The sequence below is a fragment of the Pyxicephalus adspersus genome, chromosome 1 (assembly GCF_032062135.1).
Source record: "Pyxicephalus adspersus chromosome 1, UCB_Pads_2.0, whole genome shotgun sequence".
Classification (NCBI taxonomy): Eukaryota; Metazoa; Chordata; class Amphibia; order Anura; family Pyxicephalidae; genus Pyxicephalus; species Pyxicephalus adspersus.
Window position 1 is genome coordinate 35,307,118 of NC_092858.1, and position 19,654 is coordinate 35,326,771.

Genomic DNA, 19,654 nt, shown 5'->3' on the forward strand with positions numbered 1-19,654 from the left:
CATTCACGTTAATCAACAATTATCTAGCATACGCACATAGTTTAGGTCTCTGACTGTAACTGGTACAGAGATAATGACTCGAACCTGATGCTGTTTTCTAGTTCAATCACACAGTACAGATTTTTTATAGGTATGTATTGTTACTGTGTGCTTATCACCAGCCAGATTAATGAATGACAACTTTTTATTCTTAATAAGCAGCATATGTACATAAAGGAAAGAGCAGTAATTAGCACCTTATTCTAAGGAAAGTACCAAGACTTCAAATGATCAGCTGAATGTTAAATGTATGCAATTAGAAGGAAGAAAGACAGAGGAAAGGACAGAAGATGGAATATAAAAATTGGTTGTAATTTAGAAAGACATTTGAATTTAGCTTGTGAAAATGATGATGAAGATTCAGCCAGCTGTTGGGCTGTCATTATGACACATATAACTCTTCCACTGGCTTAAATAACATTATTACATGCCCAAAGAGAGAACTCAATGTTTTTTCAGAGACCATTTTCTCATTAGGAAAAAAAGGAACAATGAATAGGTGCATTATGCAAGAAGCAAAGACAAATCAAATTACTAGCTATGGGTAACTAATTGGATGCCATGGGCGAAGGCATTTAGGATTCCATTGGACCCTCTACAAGTTCATTCAGGGGTCAACACTAGCTTCATGAACAGTTAAGTAAGATCCGTTGTTATATGAAATAACATGTTCTAGTCACCCAGAGCTGGAGAACGTAGCTTTTATGTAGAACTAACAAAAGTGGCAAAGACAAGAATACCTATTGAAATGGTGCTTATTCATGATTCAAGGAGAAAACCAGTAGTGAGTTAGAAATAGATGTACCAAGGTGTATTCAGTCGTGTCACTCTCCTAGTATGGTAGGGTTGTGTTTAACAAATAATTTAAATGGTGGTCACCTTTGGTAGACAATGGTGGATATATAGAAAGCCTCACTCACAGTACCTGATTTATTAAAGCTCTTCAGGGCTGGTGAGGATACACTTTAATCAGTTAAACAGGGTGATCCAGAAAACCTGGAATGGATTTCTTAAAAAGTAATTTGCTATTTGTTAGCAATTATTTTCAATCCTGGACCAGATCCAACCCAGCTTCACTGATGAAAGTGTATCCTCTCCAGCTTTGAAGCTCTTTATTAAATCAGGCCCATGCTTCTAAGACCAAACGTAACTCACCTCCTCTCAAACTATCAAGGATTCCAACATTTTTACCAATCTTCTTTCAGGTTGGGCATTTAGCCTTCTTGATTGATCAATTTTGTTTTATCACAGAAGGGACATAGAATGCCCTTTCAACAATAAAGAACCCATCTGCCTACATTTTATTGTTTTTAAAGTATAGTTTCATTTTAAGTATGCAATGCTACAGAAGAATGGTAAAGACTGCAGAAACTGGGGACATGCTACAGATATGGTTAAAAACTTGAGATATACTGGAAGGAGACAGTTCGAGGGTAGAGATGTGTCCCATGTGCCTACTAGAAATCCCTGCCATTACATATCAAATTACTTACTTTGCAACTGACTTTTGAGGACTCGGAGGACCACATACCAAGTACCAAAGGGCTGCAAGTGGCCCTCATGAGAGGTTAGGCACCAAGATTAAATCTGTTGAATGGATTTCTAGTTTTAACCCTGATACATAGAACAGTGAATCATAAAAATTTCAAATGTGTATTAGGCCTTAATCATGATCAAAATATTAAAAAAGATATATAATATGTATCAGTGTCTAATTATATGTACTCAACCTTTCCTGTAACTTAGCTGTCAGTAAAGTAACATTTCAAAGACACCAGTCACAACCCCATGACCCCAGACTGAATAAAAATTCATAAAATGAGCAGCTACTAATGTTTTTCATGCGATGATACTTGTTAAATGGGGGTTTCTGTGTCATTTCTCCCTGTTGCAACAAATCTTCATCTGCGTTCGGCACAAGTGATGACACTGATTGTACACCATTGACAGTCCAAAGGGCAGCGGCTGCAGGCGCTTGATTTGAAAGCCGGCATTCAGTGACCTGAACCGATGATTTTCAGAATGAAAAAGGAAACTGATGTTGCCGGCACATGAAGGGTTACCCGAAACAGTAGTTATATAACGTCACAGGAGACTAGAAAAGTGCTCAATACATCATTTAACACTGCTAAGCCTTTAGCTGCTGGCTCTGTGTTCTTCCTCGTTTCAACATGCATGGCACTCAAGTACTGACTCTTTGCACTCCTCTGATGCATGAATTCTTTTATTAGGCCATTTTTCTGAGCATCCTGCTTCTGCGCTATATTTTTACAGACCACTTCCCATCAGTTTTAGGCAATGAGAAATCAGCACAGTATAAATAGTATTATGTTTTACCAAGGTTTACTACTTGTCTGGTAGAAAACAAACTTGAGCAAGAAGAATAAATATCATGTATAACAAACAAGCAGGCGTATTTATTCAAGTCACAAAAGGGAAAGATGATCGGCAAGGAGTGGCACATCACAATAACCAATCAAAATTGTGTGTGTCTAATCAGAAATTAATTCTGATTGGTTATTTGTTTCAGTGTGGTATATTGATCTTTTTTTGACTAAATAGGTCCCATATCTCTGGCTATAGCTGTCCCAATGGCAGAAACATGCATTAGATATTATTTTATTACTGCTCATGAGATATCAGTTTAGATCAAGGGTGTAAAACTCATATACACAGTGGACAAAACGAAAAATTTGGACAAAGTTGCGGGCCAGCCTTGATTTTTATTGAAAAATATCTACAATTGAGGATTTTTTCCTTCTCATCAGATTTAAATATTAACCTTTTCATATGGAAACAAACTTGAGTTTTGCTGAAATTGAATGTGGAACAAGCAAAGCTTTATAGTTTGTTTTCTTTAATTTTTTTCAATGAAAATTAAACCATTCAAGTGCATGCCTTGGAGTAGCAACGAAACGCGCATAAACATAAAAAAAAACATAAACAAATGATCAACAAAAAACACACTGGTCCATGCCAGATACCCGGCATCTCTTCTTAGATGCAAGTTTATCAATGTCCAATTTGTATGGCCATCTTTGGGAGGGGTGTGACTGGTAGCAGGTGTCTAATGAATGTCAACAGAAGAGGGGGTGCTTGTGGGTCCTGATTGACTTCCCAGCAAAGCATTCTGGGATTTGTAGTATTAGCGGTGCATAAGATGTCTACCGACGGGCCAGCTCTAGTAGACCTTTGGTATTTTCTCTCGAGCCAAATATAATTACAATGCTTGCCAGACTTGCCAGAGTTTGACACCGCAGGTTTAGATGGTCTGTTGTTTTGGGCAGTAAGAGAGTAACATTTATAAGGTGAAGCAGGTCTGTACTTTACTGTATTTTGGCCAGTGTGACGCTGGCCTAAACTCAAGTATACCTAAATGAGCTAACCTGAAATAAGGTATGTGCACCTGTAAAGGTATGTCTGTCTAATATCGCCAGATAGACTTCATTGGTTACATTAAAATCAGAATATCAACTTGAGGCTCCTAATAAAAACATATTTTAGATGATATAAGCTGAAAAAATGTATTTTCAAATGATAAAAATATATTTAAGGTGAGCCTATGTCCATGTGAAATAGAAGCTCTGTTTTAAATACCACTACACATGATTGGAATGTTAAAGTGAACACCCGCTTACTTCATGCTTTAGTGAATCAACCATTGGCAAACAAAGCTCCCTCAAGGAGTATTCTAATGTTGTCCATTTCCCCTGTCCATAAGCAATACCATGGGGGGAATAGCATGCATTAGGTAGTCAGAGACCCCCCTATCACACAAGGAGGTCTTTCAGCCTGTTCTAGAATGTCCCTCCAAGTAGATCCTAATTATTTGTTTTAAAAAAGGTGGTGCAACTCCCCAGCTCAGGTGAGAAATGGGATCTAGTGCTATTTGGGAATCATGCAAAGACAGACAATTTTCTCATTATTCTTATCTGCATGTCTATGGTCAGCTTTGGTAGAAATTAGATGGTGGTAAGAGGTAAGAACCTCCATGATTTTTGTTGCTGCCTCTTTTACATCCTCTTTGTAGATCCCTCTTTTGGTCTTGGTGACCACTGTCACTGGGTCCAAGAGTCAGAGAAAACCCAAAATTTGAGTTGTTAGCAGAAAAGAAATAAATAGAAATCCTTACAATGCAGACTCTTCATTCTGGTGACAGTTATCTAACAGCTTAGCTATCCCTTAATTCTCGCTTCCTTTTTGTGCAAGCTGTAGCCAACATCAGGTTCTTCCAGAGAAAATGAAGCCATTACCGTGTATATTGAAAATACAAAGATAAAAAGCCAATGTGAGTCTTTTATCATAGTTCCTAATGATTCAAAATATATCAGGCTGTAAATATGACATTATAGTAATCATTCACAATAAAAACAGCATAATCCTCAGGGATCCTGGTGTGTTACAGTGTTTTGTTACCTTATTTGACTGCGCTATAGAGTGTCTAAAAATCTATTGCTGAATATTAAGTAAAAATAATATGTGCAATTTAATGACCCTTCTGTTACTGCCCAGGCATGTCCCTTCCTGACCCTTTCTCTTTTGCCTGGACACATTCCATGTAGACAGCTGTTGTGCTTGGGGACAAATAAATGAATCTCTTGAAAATTAAGATAATCCCATGGAATGTGGTCTGGGCTTATCTCATATGGTTACATTAGTTAGAACTTGGATTAAGGTGCCTATGGACAAAACAATCATCACACATTTTGAATGACTACAGGTCAGGACATTGCCTTTTGTATTTTCGCACAATGTTACCTTAGTGGATTCGTCTACCATCCCATCTCAGGAAGAAATAGATTGCACTGGAGGTTCCTGCAAATAATTGCATTTTCTGCATGGGGCCAGGACCAGAGATATTTACTCGGTCATTCTAAAGATGGATGTCTGTGGACACTTTCAGTTTTGACTTTGTTCTTGTGTTGGTGTACTCTGCTACGCCATATATAACAAAGCAGGTATATGTGTTGTTCTCTGTACTTCTTTAAATAAAGTTTAACTCCAGCTTAAATGTACTTTATCTTTGATTGATGCCACTTTTTTGAAAACTCAGGGTATCTGGGACATCACTAAAATGGGTTGGGGGGGGGGGGATTTGGGAAATCAGATTGTGATTCAAGAGAACTATTTCTAAACACTATTGCTGAAGATTTATTGTTCTGCCCCACGCTCGGCGCTGATCTTACATTGAGGTAATGCTTAGTAAAACCTTTGTTCTATTACTCATTTTACCATTCATTAGTACAAGTCACACAGGTAAAGTTATTGTTTTCAAATATGACCGAAAAAGTCTCTCCAAATGGCACCGGGGTAGGTGTAAAAAATAAATAGAGATACTTATAGATTACTAAAATAATTGTTGCCCTATACTGAAAAAGACACGTTTCATGATTCTGCTTAATTAATCTGCATTCCAAGACTTCACATATCATTCCATTAGAAAAGTGTACATCAGCACTTCCATCTCATCAGAAGCCTCAAGCCATCTTCTGACAGGCCAATTCTGAGTCAAGTAGAAGACTGAGTATCTGTATATTAATATAATGGAAAAGGACACAACCGGATGCCTGGGACACTCTGGACAACTCTAGAAATCTTGAAGTTCGGCCATTATTATGCGGCAGAACATCAGCAGTAGATCATTGGTTAAGTAAGGTCAAGACTCCACTGGCTTTGGGCAAACTTCAGCATGCCAAAAGTGCCTTGCTTTAATTTCAGGACAAATAGGGCCACACAGGAAAATGCAACATTAGCACGGTGGAACACAGCAGTGGTTGTTAAAGCAAAGATAAAGCAAGCGTGCAGATTACTCTTTTGCATTTAATAGAAAACTATAAGTGTGATTCAGAATCATCAAAAAAAGTTTTTTTTTTTTAAATGGGTGTATAAAAGAAATGGAGAGTAGGCATGAGCATGAGGAGCACATAGGATTTAGTAGTTTTAGCATTCCGGAGAACTACAGAGCATGGTTCTTGGAATCTGCAAACACCTTCCTTTGGATTTTATAGGTGAAGCTGCTTAGTATTATTCAGAAAACAAAGATGCTAGCACCAAATAGTTACCATAGACAGCTCGAATCACAAGAAAGAAGACGAAATAGGAATCACTCAGGAAGAAGGATATGTTCACTGGATAGAATGTAAATGCAAAATGTTCATGTTCAGATGGGCTGTATCTTTATGTTATTTTCTATTTGTGAAGTCAAGTATAAAACTAGCATTTGACTGATTCAATGCAACACTGACACTTTTACTTGAAATCAGCTTGTAAACTGCGTCCTGTGTAACTTCCATTAAAATACTATATCTTGCCGAGTCAGTCAAGCACAGACAAGTGCGGGGGCAGCCACTAAGGTCAGCTAACAGAACACCACGCCATGCACAAGTTAGCAGAAAATACATACTAACAAGATTGTTACCAGGAGATGTAACCATTGGAGGCCACAAACTGCTCTAAACAGGAAACCCCTGAATATATTGTTTCATCGTAGAAAGCATTCCATCACTAGAACAAGGGTGACATCTGGGATTCCTTGAGATTAGAATTCTGTCTTTCATATTTGTCCATATGAAATCACATGGGATTGGAATTGGCACGGTTTAGCTAAACCTGTGCAGAGGCATCTACATGTAGCAGTTTGTGACCTCCAATGATTGCATTTATGCATTGCAAAGTAGAAATAATCAACTATGGCTCCTGGCAGTGAATAGAGGTAGAAGTAAATGAAGGTGAATTGTTTTTTTGGATTACACTGTATCTGTATTTAATGGCTATTGTGTCCCATGGAGCCCACAGACAGCTGAGCCCTGTTTAAAGCTGCGAACACACGTGCAAAAATTATCGTTGGAAACGAACGACTAACGACCGTTCGTCCCACAATCATTTACAAAAAAAGTGCACAATGACGCCGATGAACGAGGATTGTTGCAGGAAACGAACAACCGTCCCAGCGGATCTGATTGGGCGACATTCATTCGCAATCTATTGTGTGTGCGGTGGTTCAGTGATCGTGGATGGTTCTGCAGTACACTTTGTCCTTTACATGTCACTTCCTTCATCAATCAAACCATCGTATTTAGCGTGTGTACATTATTGGTGGATGAACAATTGTATTGTTACATCATGTACAGAACTGTGCATATTACGATCGTTCATAATATTTGTGCATAATTGTTGTTCTGTCGTTAGTTGTTCGTTTCCTAACGCCACTTATTGCACTTGTGTACCTAGCTTAAGGCTGTTTTCATTTCCCACTACAGGCTGATCCCATAGTAAAACATACTTCATACTACAGATTTCCTAAGAAAAAAACTTTCCAAAAAGAAAAAGGGGGATTGCATAAGTAAGTATGCACTTTCCCAGTTTTTTATTAATTTCATTGGGTTGACCTGATTAGGTTCATCTGTAATATTTATCTTACATTTATGGAAAGTTGTCAATTTCTGCACAGTTTAATGATTTTGCACATTTCCAGCTATCTGCCTAACTCCTAATTTGGCTGTGTTTAATTTTCTAGTTAACTACAGTTGCCTGAACACCTAAATGTCTTTATTAATATTTACTGCATGATATAACAAAATAAATAAATTAATGTTTTTTTCTGTCATTTATTCTGATGCTAATTCTTTCTTACTTACCCGTTAACTTGCCCTGTCTCAGAGCGTGAACTGAAACTCTACACTCCCAATCTACTGTTTCATATTTTCTGAAGGTTGCAGGATTAGGTTCTGTGCAGTGCAGAAAGTCATTGTGAATTCCTTTACTGTATTGGATTAACTTTCAGCACCTCTGATTGGAGAGTGCTCCACAAATACTCTGCCTATTCACAAAAGAACTTGGTTCTTACTGTGTAACAAAGAACGCAATTGTGGGCATATGCCCGGAAATTTCAACAGATAATTGGTTTGGCCACAGTGCATGCCTTGCAGTCTCACAACAATGCTTGAAATTGTTCTAGCACATGGTCTTTGTATAGTAGGTGGCTGATTGAGAAGACGTACGATCAGGTATATTATAAATGGTTATATGGGTTTTATGTCATGGGTAATTGGGTCTCATTTTACATTCATTTTTAAAATGTTTTCTTTAAAAAAAATTATATCAAATACAGTTTTATATGCATTTATAATTTAATTTAGCATCTTACTGTTATGGAGGCTTTTATTTTGCAGCCAGTTCATTTCAGGGTAGATGGATGATCTTTGGTTTGGAGTTTGCTTGGTCGGGTTTGTTCCTGTAGGACAAGAGGCTTGTGATCATAATCCCCTGTCCCCACACCACAAATCATTTGATCCTTTCTATGTGTGCCACGGCCTGGGGTAATCTGTAGATAAGTCGTGTTTTCTTTTTGGTGTACTATTTGGATACTGCAGCCCCTTTCACACTTTTGGTTGCCAACCACACACTAAGTAAATCCCAAGTGCATAGCAAACTGCCGCTATATGCTAGGCTGCATTGAAGTTTGTCATGTAGCAGAAAAAAAACAACCTCACAGTCAGAAACTGAGCTGCAACCACATGCAGAAAGTGGTTCCTATCTGCTCCCATTCAGTTGAATAGAGTTTGTAGGGAGTGTGGTGGAGCCTCTAGTAAAGTTGTGCTTTCCATATGTCTGAAATGGCCCCAACTCTTCTCCTGACCCCAGATAACCCAGGGAATAGTCACAGATGCTCACAAGGTCTCTGTGTAACATAGACTTACTTTCTTGTTTAGGGCAAGTTCTTTATATTGAAATCCCTAAAAGAAATGTGTCGCAAAGATAAACCAATGTTTCCATTAAAAAGCTAGAATTAAAATCCATTTTTTTAAATTAAAAAATATTAACCCTCTACGTTTTTAGGTTGAGTTGAGAACTTTATGTTCTCTGAACAGCTATAGGCTAGGAAACATGTTGTTTACAATCAAACTACCTGTGATAAAGATTTGCAAAGAGGGAAGTCCAGGTATTAAAAATCAATACATGATGAAAATAGACCAATGTGGGTAGGCCATGTTTCCTGTGCCTGTCTATAACACAATGCTTTCATCTATGTTGGGAGCAATGCTTCTAGTTTCTGCTAAAGTCATCTTTTATCGGAAGAGTTGGGACTGGTGAAGGAAGACATTGGGAATAGGACTTGTTGGTTAGATGCCAGTTACCCTACCGCTATGATTTCCTTTCAAATAATTTTTTTGAAGTTATAAATACAAAAAAGAAACCGAGAGAAAGAGAACAGAAACAGTGAAACAACATATAAAAAGTTAAGAAATTCTAGTTCCTTGTAGTATCATAAAACAGATGCAAGATATTAATAATTTGAATACAAGTTCGTAAAGGGATTGCATAATGAAGGATGCTACTAACATTTGACTTACCGCTCTGATTTTCAGCTGGTAAACCAGTATTATGCAGAATAAACCAAAGGAAAGGAAAGGAGAATAAACACTTCCAATGTATTTGTTTGCAGTGTTCATTTAATGTCATAAGGTAAATGTTTTTGCATCCATTGATACAATTTCACTCTTTACTAGCAATAAATATATTTATCAACTATTGGAGACTTTACACAAAATGCACAATATATTAGATTACTTGATATATAATCTTCTGAAATAATGAAAAAGACTAGCAAATGGAAAAAAAGGAGAAACACAGCCCCGAACACTAAATTCCATCTTGTATGCACAGCAGTTTTACGGAAAAATGTAGCAAACAAAACCTTCAGATGCATGCACTTCTATACATAGATCCACATGCAGTGATCTGCGTTAATATAGACAGTGTACCTATCCCCCTCCTTTTCCAGCTTCCTCATCCCGCTCACCCCCCTTTCCCTGGATCCTGCTGCTTGGCGTAATGAGGTGGAAGTTACTTTTATCATATCTGACAAACTAGGGCACTTCTTCAGCAATGCAGAAAAGAATGTGAAAGGAGGACACACAGTATACAAGGGAAGTAGGGGAGCCAGGATGAGGCAGAATAAGGGGAAATGATTAGAATGGGTAAAGGGAGAAAGACACAACTGGAAAGATTAGGGAAGAATAAGAATGCCCTGGGAAATCTGAATAAAATTGGATAATTACTGGAAAAGCCATAGGCAAGCCAAACAATAGACAAACACAAATAACAGACAAATAATAAAGTTATTTAAAAGAAAAAACTCTAGGACAATGGAAACGGGCAGGTTTGATAATGGTGATAGGAACTATTTTTTTTTTTTTATTAGTGAACGATTATTTCTCTTTTTTCCAACTTCTCATACCTAAATGAGGCTTAGCAAATTTACATTGATAAAACTCATTTACCATTTACATTTGACTACACATCTAGCAGACTGATTCGCCTGCAGAATATGTCATTTTGCCATCTACAACTATTCATAGTAATATGGCAAATGTTACATCCTTATATTACTAATCAATTAAAACGGGGGCCAAATCTGGCCAGCAACGTCCTTTTTTTTGGCCCTCGAAAGGAATCCTTATAAGGAATATGAACTACAACTGGCCCAATGCTGCATTGAAATAGTGCCGCTACTACAATTCCCGGCATCACTCACGTCTATAGACCAGCGGGCTCTGCCTATGTGTGGCTCCACATTGGACTGTTTTATAGATGCAAATAATGTTGGGAATTGTAGCAGCGGCGCTATTTCAATAAAGAGGGAGTTCCAGCGGCGGGCCACCTATAACATTTAGCCCCGCACTGGCGTCTGGCATTTCCAGCACTCCCCCACAGCTACACGTGGGAGACCCATGACCTTGTGTCATATAGCGGTGACTCAGGCTGTGCGTAGCCTGCTGTTATCCAAGTGATGCTGGTCATAATTGCATCAAGGTTTTATAACTAATGAGAAGAAAAAACTTCCTCAATTTTTTCAATATATTTCAAGGTTGGCCCGCGACATTGTGTAAGATTTTAATTTTGTCCGTCGGTGTATTTGTTTGACACCCCTGATTTAAAACTCTTGCTGTTTTTATATAAGGAATCGTTGAGTTTAGAAAATTGTGTCTGTGCCCACCCCTCTACTATACAATATTATTCTTGAAGCTAATCTAGATTAATGGTTCCCTCAAGTCTCAGGCAGAGACAGCTGTCACTAGAAGCTCCATTTTGGCTTACAATGATGATGCCTACAATACAATGTCATGCCTCAATGTACAGCCACACTAAGCACATAAAAGACTGCACAATAAGTTTTAGCCAAAATCTTTTGTGAAGAGGGTAGTCTGCTTTCTTCATAGTAGTTGAAAAGTATCAAAAGTTCTGATACAGAAGCAATTGTGATTTCAAGAATGATTTTTTATCTAGAAAGACATAATCCACTCTCGTAAAAGTGGAAGTCATGATTTGCATATAAATGTAGATGACAATATTTGTGGTCTGTATTGTTATGTGGATACTGTACTTCTGCTGAAAGTAGGTAGAGTAAGGTAGGATCAGAGCTTCAGAGTCCATTGGCTTTAGTTTTAAGTTATAGTGCAGGGGGAACCCAACTTCAAAAGGTTAATTTTACATTTTTAAAATGTTCAGCTTTAAGTCACACTTCCATGCGGAAGTTGAACAGCCTAGACTCATATGACAAATGCAATATTAACATCCCAAAGATGCATATGAAGCCTATTTATTCTTGCTGCATTGGAATAAATTGAGTAGACTTCAAGACTTTAGCACAATTGCAGTGTTTCCATCAACAGAACATTGTTTATTTTAGTTTTTGGGATTTCACTAAAAATCAGTGTAGTACACGGCGGCCCCCATGAATTATGACAACAGTCTTGGATGCCTGAATCCAGCATAGACCATGAAATGTTAGAAATTTTGCAGACTCCAAAAAAATGTAATGTGTTTCATTGAACAGCAGCTTCACGATTCTCAAAAGCATAATTTTAGAACAATGCAGATTTCATTAGAACCTCTAATTCATATTTATAACTATGCAGCAGTCACTAATGAGACACGAAACATGTCCCAAGCTAGCATCACATCTTCCTCCTAGTGGGAGTAAGTGAAAGGTAAAATGCCTTGATCTCAGCCACTGTGTCATGCCAAAGTAGGAGGCAGAGGTAGACTGGTGACAGGTCCCATGAGCTACTGAGTCAGTGAGTGGGACAGTTGTTTGCATTACCTAGAGGATTGTTTTCTGAACCAGACTCATAATCCAGTTTAGGTGCAATTTTGGGTCATATATTGTGAGATCTACATCTTATCCTGAAGTAGAATATATCCTGTGAACAGCCCGTTACTAGTCACTGCCATACTTAGACCTAAGGCTGGGTACACACGTGCAATAATTGTCGTTGGAAAAGGATCTTTCACGATCCTTTCCGACGACTAAGGACTGCACGATGCATAAACGAGTGATGTACATACAGCACCATTCTGCTCTATGGAGAGGGGAGGGGGAGAGCGACGGAGCTGCACCCTGCTGCGTGCTCTCCCCTTTGCTTCTATTAAGACCATTCGTCGTCTATCGTTAGTGGATCCGCCAGGACGGTCGTTCAGATGATGGACGACAGGCGCTGTACACACACCAGATTCTCATCCGATATCGGTCCTGAGCTGATTATACCTCATATTCTATACTTGGACAATCAATATCAGCCTTTTCACATCCCATTGGTGATTGTATTAAGGTGCTGGTGTTATCTGTAGGAATGTACTAAGGTAGACTAGGCTAGCTGTGACTAGCTATACTATGAACGTGAAAACCTCCACAGACACTTATCTAACTTGAATAAATTAGCTCCTGTGTACCGAATTAGTAAATTCTTGCATACAGACATCTACGGAGGTGCCAGAATATACTTGCAACAGCTTTTATTGCCCTTTGTTATGTTTAAATACTGGGCCATTTTGTATAGTTGGGCAGCACAGTAGCTCAGTGGTTAGTACTCTGGCCTTTGCAACGCTAGGTAGGTCTCGAATCCCGACCAGGGCACTATCTGCATGGAAGTGGCAGGTGCTCCCTGTGTTTGCGTGGGTTTCCTCTGAATACTACAGTTTCCTTCCACATCCCAAAAACATGCAGTTAGATTAATTGGCTTCCCCCAAAATTGGCCTTAGACAGTGGTAATGATATATGACTATAGTAGGGAAAATAGATTGTTCACCCCTTTCAGGAAAAATGAAAAATTAGCTTTGTAAAGTACTGTGTATTATGTGGGCACTATATAAATACCAGTTATCAATAACCAATCTAACTGGCCAACAAAAAAGGCAAAACTGTGCCAATTAAGTCCAAGAGCTTTGCTGGTTCAGAGCCACCACACCATGGCAGAAAGCAAATCAAGCTAATTGCAGGTCCATGCAGCCAATTTAAAATCATAGTTTCTTTAAATTTTATGGGAACCGCTGTTAACTGTAGCTTAGATAAAATGTCTAAGACTTTATTGTAGAATCAACTCCAAAATCTTTTTTTCTTAAATAAATCAGCCAAATACTACATTTACCTTCTTCCTGTGCATTTTTCTTTTGGAATTCAACAATTACATGCACGTTTCTAGATACCTAAAGCCACAACATATATTTCAATATAACCTAAAATACAATATGAGAAGTTTTTACATAATTTACTAGGTGAGGGGCATCTGATTTTTAAGCCAGATGGCTAGACTTACTATTCAAGCATAAAGCTGCCATACTGGCCCTGAACAACACTGCTAATCAAGCATTAAGACACAAACATAGCCGAACACAGCAAAATCTCTCAGAGATTTTAATAAATACAGAAAATAATTTGCATTATTACCTTGTAGTGATTTTTAGTATTTAAATGCATTCTATACATCCAATACATTGAACAGCTTATAATAAATATGACTCCTGTGAAATAATACGGGGATGCCTTGAACAACTATCACCATTGCTTTATTTATATGCTGCCCTCTTGCCAAGCTGATTTCTTTTGCCAAGTATTTCCTGGCCACTGTCTTTCTCGGCTGCAAGCTTGTAGGGAAACTACATTGCAAGAGTTCTTTCTAGGTGCGGCTCTCCCGACCCAGCCATGTCAATTTACTCATTGAGCCTAATACCTGTACCAAGCTGTCTAACCTCTGTGGTACTCTTATTGCTGATAGTTCTTTACCATGTCTCTGAACTTTTCATCATTCTAAATTGGTGGAGATTAAAAGCTCACAAAATTCACAAAAGCCAATGTTTAGTCAATAACCAATGAAATGTCCAGTAACCCAGAAGCCAGACCAGCAACTGTACTTGGCACTGATTTTTTTGCCCCTTCATCCATTTTATAAGTAAGCCTGTGGGGTAAAATTCTGCCAAAAAGAGCTTGCAGTCTAAAGCAGAAGAGATGGAAACAAGAAGAATGGCCTGACAAATAAAACAGATTGGCAACCAATGCCTTCTGCCCAAGTGGCTGGCGACAGTGGTGGGATGCCAATATTGAACAAAGTATAAATATCTTCTCCTGTGATACAATGTTTCTATTAGAACCCCTCCTCAGATAGTGTTAACTGAACCATTCCCCTGAGGCCAGACTGCTGCCAGGAAGGGAGACATAAAGGAATCTATTCAGCAGGGAATCACATCTCATTCTTCTAGTGCATTCCAAGCAAGGTTAAATGAAGTGCCTACAGGGTTCAGTTAACCCTCTCACAGTTGCCAAAGTCTCACCTGCCACTCTTCCTATAGAAAGATAATTACAAAAACAATATTTAGCATTGATCAAAAGCTACATGCTAATTTACATTTGTTTATATTCTTGTTATATTGCAGATTAGGTTACAATATGACTAAAGGATTGAAACAGGTTCCTTAGAAAGAACTTAAATCAGCTAGGACCCAACATAGACTATTCTTCTTCTAGAGACCAAAGTCTTTTAGTTTTACATGCAGCACAGCTGTTATTATTTTTTGTATAAATAGGGTATTCAAGTTCCTCCTGTTCCTTTATTCCACAGAAAATGTACAGCTCTGCGTAATATGTTGGCGCTATATAAATACTGCGTAATAATAATAATAATAATAATGTAAAGAAGCACTGCATCCAATGAGCTAAATTTTAGGAAACAGCTGCTAATGTCAGAGAGAAGTTTGTATGTAAATTGCACATAGGAGAATTACAATGTATTCCTTAAATTTAATAATGTTGTGTCACATGTTAACTGCTAGGGGATTAATACCCAGAAATCAATTTTAAATTAGCAATATGCTATCAGACGTTTTTAAATTGTACCGTCCAATATCCTGCAATAAGAAATACTTTCCTATCTTATTGTTGGGCACTAGAAAGACGTGATTAGTAGAGTCATGTTACCAAATAATAGCCCTGTAGTAAATAAAGTATAATCTTAAACCTCCCCAACCTCTCTAAATCTCCCATCCCAGGCACATAGCATCATAGTTGCTGTAAATAGTCACTCCAAACCACAACACATACTTTTATTACCCATAGTAAATCCGTTTCCTGGACACAGTATGTTGTAAAATATGATTTGCAGCCAAAACTGTTCCTGCTTGTCAACAATTAAAACATTGTTAATGAACCAATAGTTTCCCTCCCTAGAGGAAGACAAGCTGTAAAAAAAATAATATATGTTTTAACCACACCTTAGTGATGATGCTGTTTGACCCGGCCCATAATAAAAAATTTAGCTAAGCTAAATATATTCATCGTCTGTATAGAAAGTTAACTTTTCATGGCAATTACTGCTATAAGACAACCAGAACAAAAACTGGGAAAAGTTGCTTTATAGTATACCAAAAATAAAATGAAAACCTGCCAGTCATAGAAACCATATCTGTAAATGCCTTTACGTTATTATACATCCAATACAATGTCTGTACAGGAGCACATTACATAATATTCTACAAATTAGTAGGTACGCTTTTTGGTATTTTTTGTTATCTTTCTTGGCTCAAAGCAATAGCTTTTCTTCTGTTTCATTAAACCATGTTTTAGATTTCTCCGAGAATCTTCTTTGGGATAATATTCTGTATCTTAAAAAACACAGTGTTGCCACCTATCCACAGGTAGAATCTCGTAGCTGTCAGTAACCCAGTTAGCAATTTTGAATACATAGTGGGAAGGCCTCGTATCCATTTTTATTATTATTATTTAGGAAAAGATTACACAATTTCAGTTTTGTAGAAGATGTTATATTTTTATGGATATCATAAAATAGTCCCTTTTTCTGTACTTTTTGCCATCTTGGATATCACAGAATCCCAGGAAGTTGGATTAGACTTCACTGGCAGACTCAACACATATTTGTAGATTTTGCAGGAGGTCTAATAGAAAACTGTAGAGTGAAAATCTCCTTACAATTGTGCTGTAGATTTTATTTTAATGAGAGGTCATAGTTCTACGTTTATTTGAAATTGCTTAAACTCTGCAAGCTGTGTTGCAAAATGTATTCAAGCAGATAAATAGCATGGAACTGTACCATGCCATAGTCATATGAAACCAGAGCTTGATGCTAGCACAATATATTATTTATCATCACATTAAATCAATATTTCACTAATTTAGGTAAATGTTGTACAGCAGGGTTTCAATAACTTGGTATTTCAATTATTTGTCGAAATATTCATTGTGCAAGTTGGGAAAATATATGGGGTGTTTTCTTCAACCATGACTTCAACCACGACGTGACAAGCTCTTCATTAACATGCCAGCTTAGAAAACAAAAAGGAGTTAGACAAAAGATGTACAATTCCATCACATTATTTTTCTTTGAACAATGGTGTACTGGATTCATTTACTGTGGTCATTCCGTCAGCACATGTTAATCATGTCAAATGCTTTATCAGGCGTTTAGTATCTCATGTGAATTTTACTTAGAATAATTATTACTTGGAGCTAACAGAGGGCTTTTCTTTAATCCCATGGGTGAAGTGGACTATAGGCAGCTGCAGGGAGCTGGTATTAAATCAAACCTTGTTGCTTTTTCCTGCATTGACATACAGTGTCTGTATGAAGCTTGCAGCTGACCTTCTTCTACTAGTTCTATGTTCCTAAATATTGGGGAGAGTAAACCGCCGAGTGGTCAATCACAAGGCCTGAACATTGCCACCTGAGGAAGAGAAGCCATCATTACTCCCTCCTGATTCTAACAGAAACTGAATTGGACATTTACATTGGAAATTGGATTTGAGTTACAGTGTCATTTGAAGTTTTAGGATCAGCTGAAGTGTTAAATGTCAGGGCAGGGACTACTCGATAATAGGATTTGCAGTGTTCGGGTAGAAGTAGTATTAAAGCAGGATATAAAGTTGGAAAACTAGCACAAAGAGTTTTTTTATTGACAAAATGTAAAAAAAAAGTTAATTGGCAGGGCACTTGTGTAGTATAGAGTACAATACCGGCATTTCCCAGCATCCTACAGGGAATGGAGATTGGTGCCAATAAAATGGTATTACTGTGTGTTATAGTGTTAAGGATTACATAGATGTTAGAAACACTCAGTGATGCTATACAAGAACTACCAGCATCCAGCTGCATAGAAAATACATTTATCATCAAATAAACAATGTATACCCAAAATAATAGAAATCATAAAAGGCGACTCAAACGTATCTATATTTAAATAGCCTCCTCCTACTTTTCCTAATCCAGCTCCTTTTAATAGCCAAACATAATAAATTAAGAATCCCAGTGTAAAGTTTTGTTCAAATATTACACATTTTCGGTTTATTATGTTTGGCTATTAAAAGTATGTGTGATTAGCAAAAAATAACGGTATGTGTTTTTTTAAATATATAGCAAATTCTTTCAATCTGACTTGCACTAATCTGAGTGACAACGAAGCAAAGGAAACTCATCCAAAGCCAGTAGACCAAAGCTCTGATTTGGTTTAAAATAAACATTTCTTAAATCACATTTTCATTAAAATGAACTTACTTAGCTACAAGGTACTTTTAGATCTCTAGTACTACAATGAAAAACTGCATGCCTTGGCTCAGATGAAATTCACTGACGCTTTGTTTTAGTGTATGTATTGTGTGTAATAAATTCTGCTTTTATAACCACTGGCAAACAGGCTTTCTTTCCTTCTTACTGTATTATAAAGTGTGCAAGTGCGGTTTGATTTAGCATTATGGGAGGACATCAATAGGGTTTTATTGATTTAGCAGCTGCATGCTGGGAGAAGTACTTAATAAGAGGGTGTCAGGGTTAAACTTATTTATAAATGTACTATAGGGCTACGCTTTGTTCTGTGAATCAGACACAACCCTCCTTAATAGGTAACTTTTTAAAGTACAAAAAGTTTGAATTCATGGGTTTATTTAGTACTTACATACTGCACTGTGTTTTACAGGGAATGCAGAACCAATGATTTAAGTCCCCATTTAAAACAGAACTAAAGGTAAAAAAAAAAAATGCGATTAGACAGGTTCTATATTGCAGAAGGACAGGCAATGCCCCTTCTGCAGTAAATCAAACTTGCCTGCCTGTTCACATTCAGCTTTAAAGGGTGCTAAAAAATAAGTTTTGAAAGAAGCAAAAAAAATATCAGAATGATTTTAAACTCCAGGGAAAAATAAGAAGATACAATAGTACCCTTAGCCACCATTTTACCCCATGGAACTAGGTTCTCTGCCCACCGGGATAACAGCATATGAAAAAGTTTACAGTTTTAAAACATTCATTTGCCCCTTATGCAAATTAATAGGGATTTAATTGAAAATGCAGCAAATTTAAAGGATATGAAATTAACCTTAAAATAAAATGTAGACTCTGAAAGCATGCTGCTTTTGCCTTTCTACACAAGTCTATTGGGCCATGAATACTGCTTTATGAATGGCTGGATAAAGATTCAGAATCCTGTGAAACTTAGATAGAAGAGGGAATTATACATGGGTTAGTCATCCCAGCCAGCCCCACTTGTGTACGGGTTTTATACATTAAAGCATATCTGTGCTTTGACAGTGCAGGACAATATAACAGTTTGGCATTAAGGCCAGGCTACAATTAGCACATACTCATATTTTTTACTACCCTGCCAATAATTTTAGAAAGACTATATGACTCATTCTATGTGCTAGTGCTGGGCTTTTGTGTTTGGGAGGCAATAATAAAGTCAGCACATAAGATCCAACTACAGATTACACAGGGCGGTCTTCCTTTACTCCTGGCAACTGAACGAAGCAGCAAAGCAAAAAACTGACCCCCAAGGCAGTCATCTTCATTGCATTCTCCTAGATTCCTAGATTGTAAGCTCTCTGGGGCCGTGTCCGCTCCTCCTGTGTCACTGTCTGTGTTCGGCTGTCATTTGCAACCCCTATTTAATGTACAGCGCTGCATATTATGTTGATGCTATATAAATACTGTTTAAAAATAATAATTATAATCCCCTCTACTTTAGAAGTTTCTGACGTTAAACAAACTTACAGCCATTAAAATCTGAAGTGTTCTGTAAATTCCCATTCTTTGGGCCTGATTTGTAAAAGCTCTCCAAGACAAAGAAATACTACCATTGGAGAATATGGGTGATCCAGCAAACCTGGAATAGATGTCTTAAAATCATTTGCTATTAGTTAGCATTCCTATCCCAGATTTGGTGGATCACCCAGGTTCCCCCATGAAAGTCAATATTCTCCAGTCTATATAAACAATGACCTATAGTATACCTTGTATGTTTGTTCCTGGTTAGTGAATCACTTGGTAGTCCAGTTA

General features: G+C 37.5%; 1 protein-coding gene across 1 annotated transcript in view; it reads right to left on the reverse strand.

Moving 5' to 3' along the window:
* Window positions 1-19,654, reverse strand: part of ZNF385A (zinc finger protein 385A) — a gene marked incomplete in the record, with an annotated part of 148,473 nt that overhangs the window by 88,562 nt on the left and 40,257 nt on the right.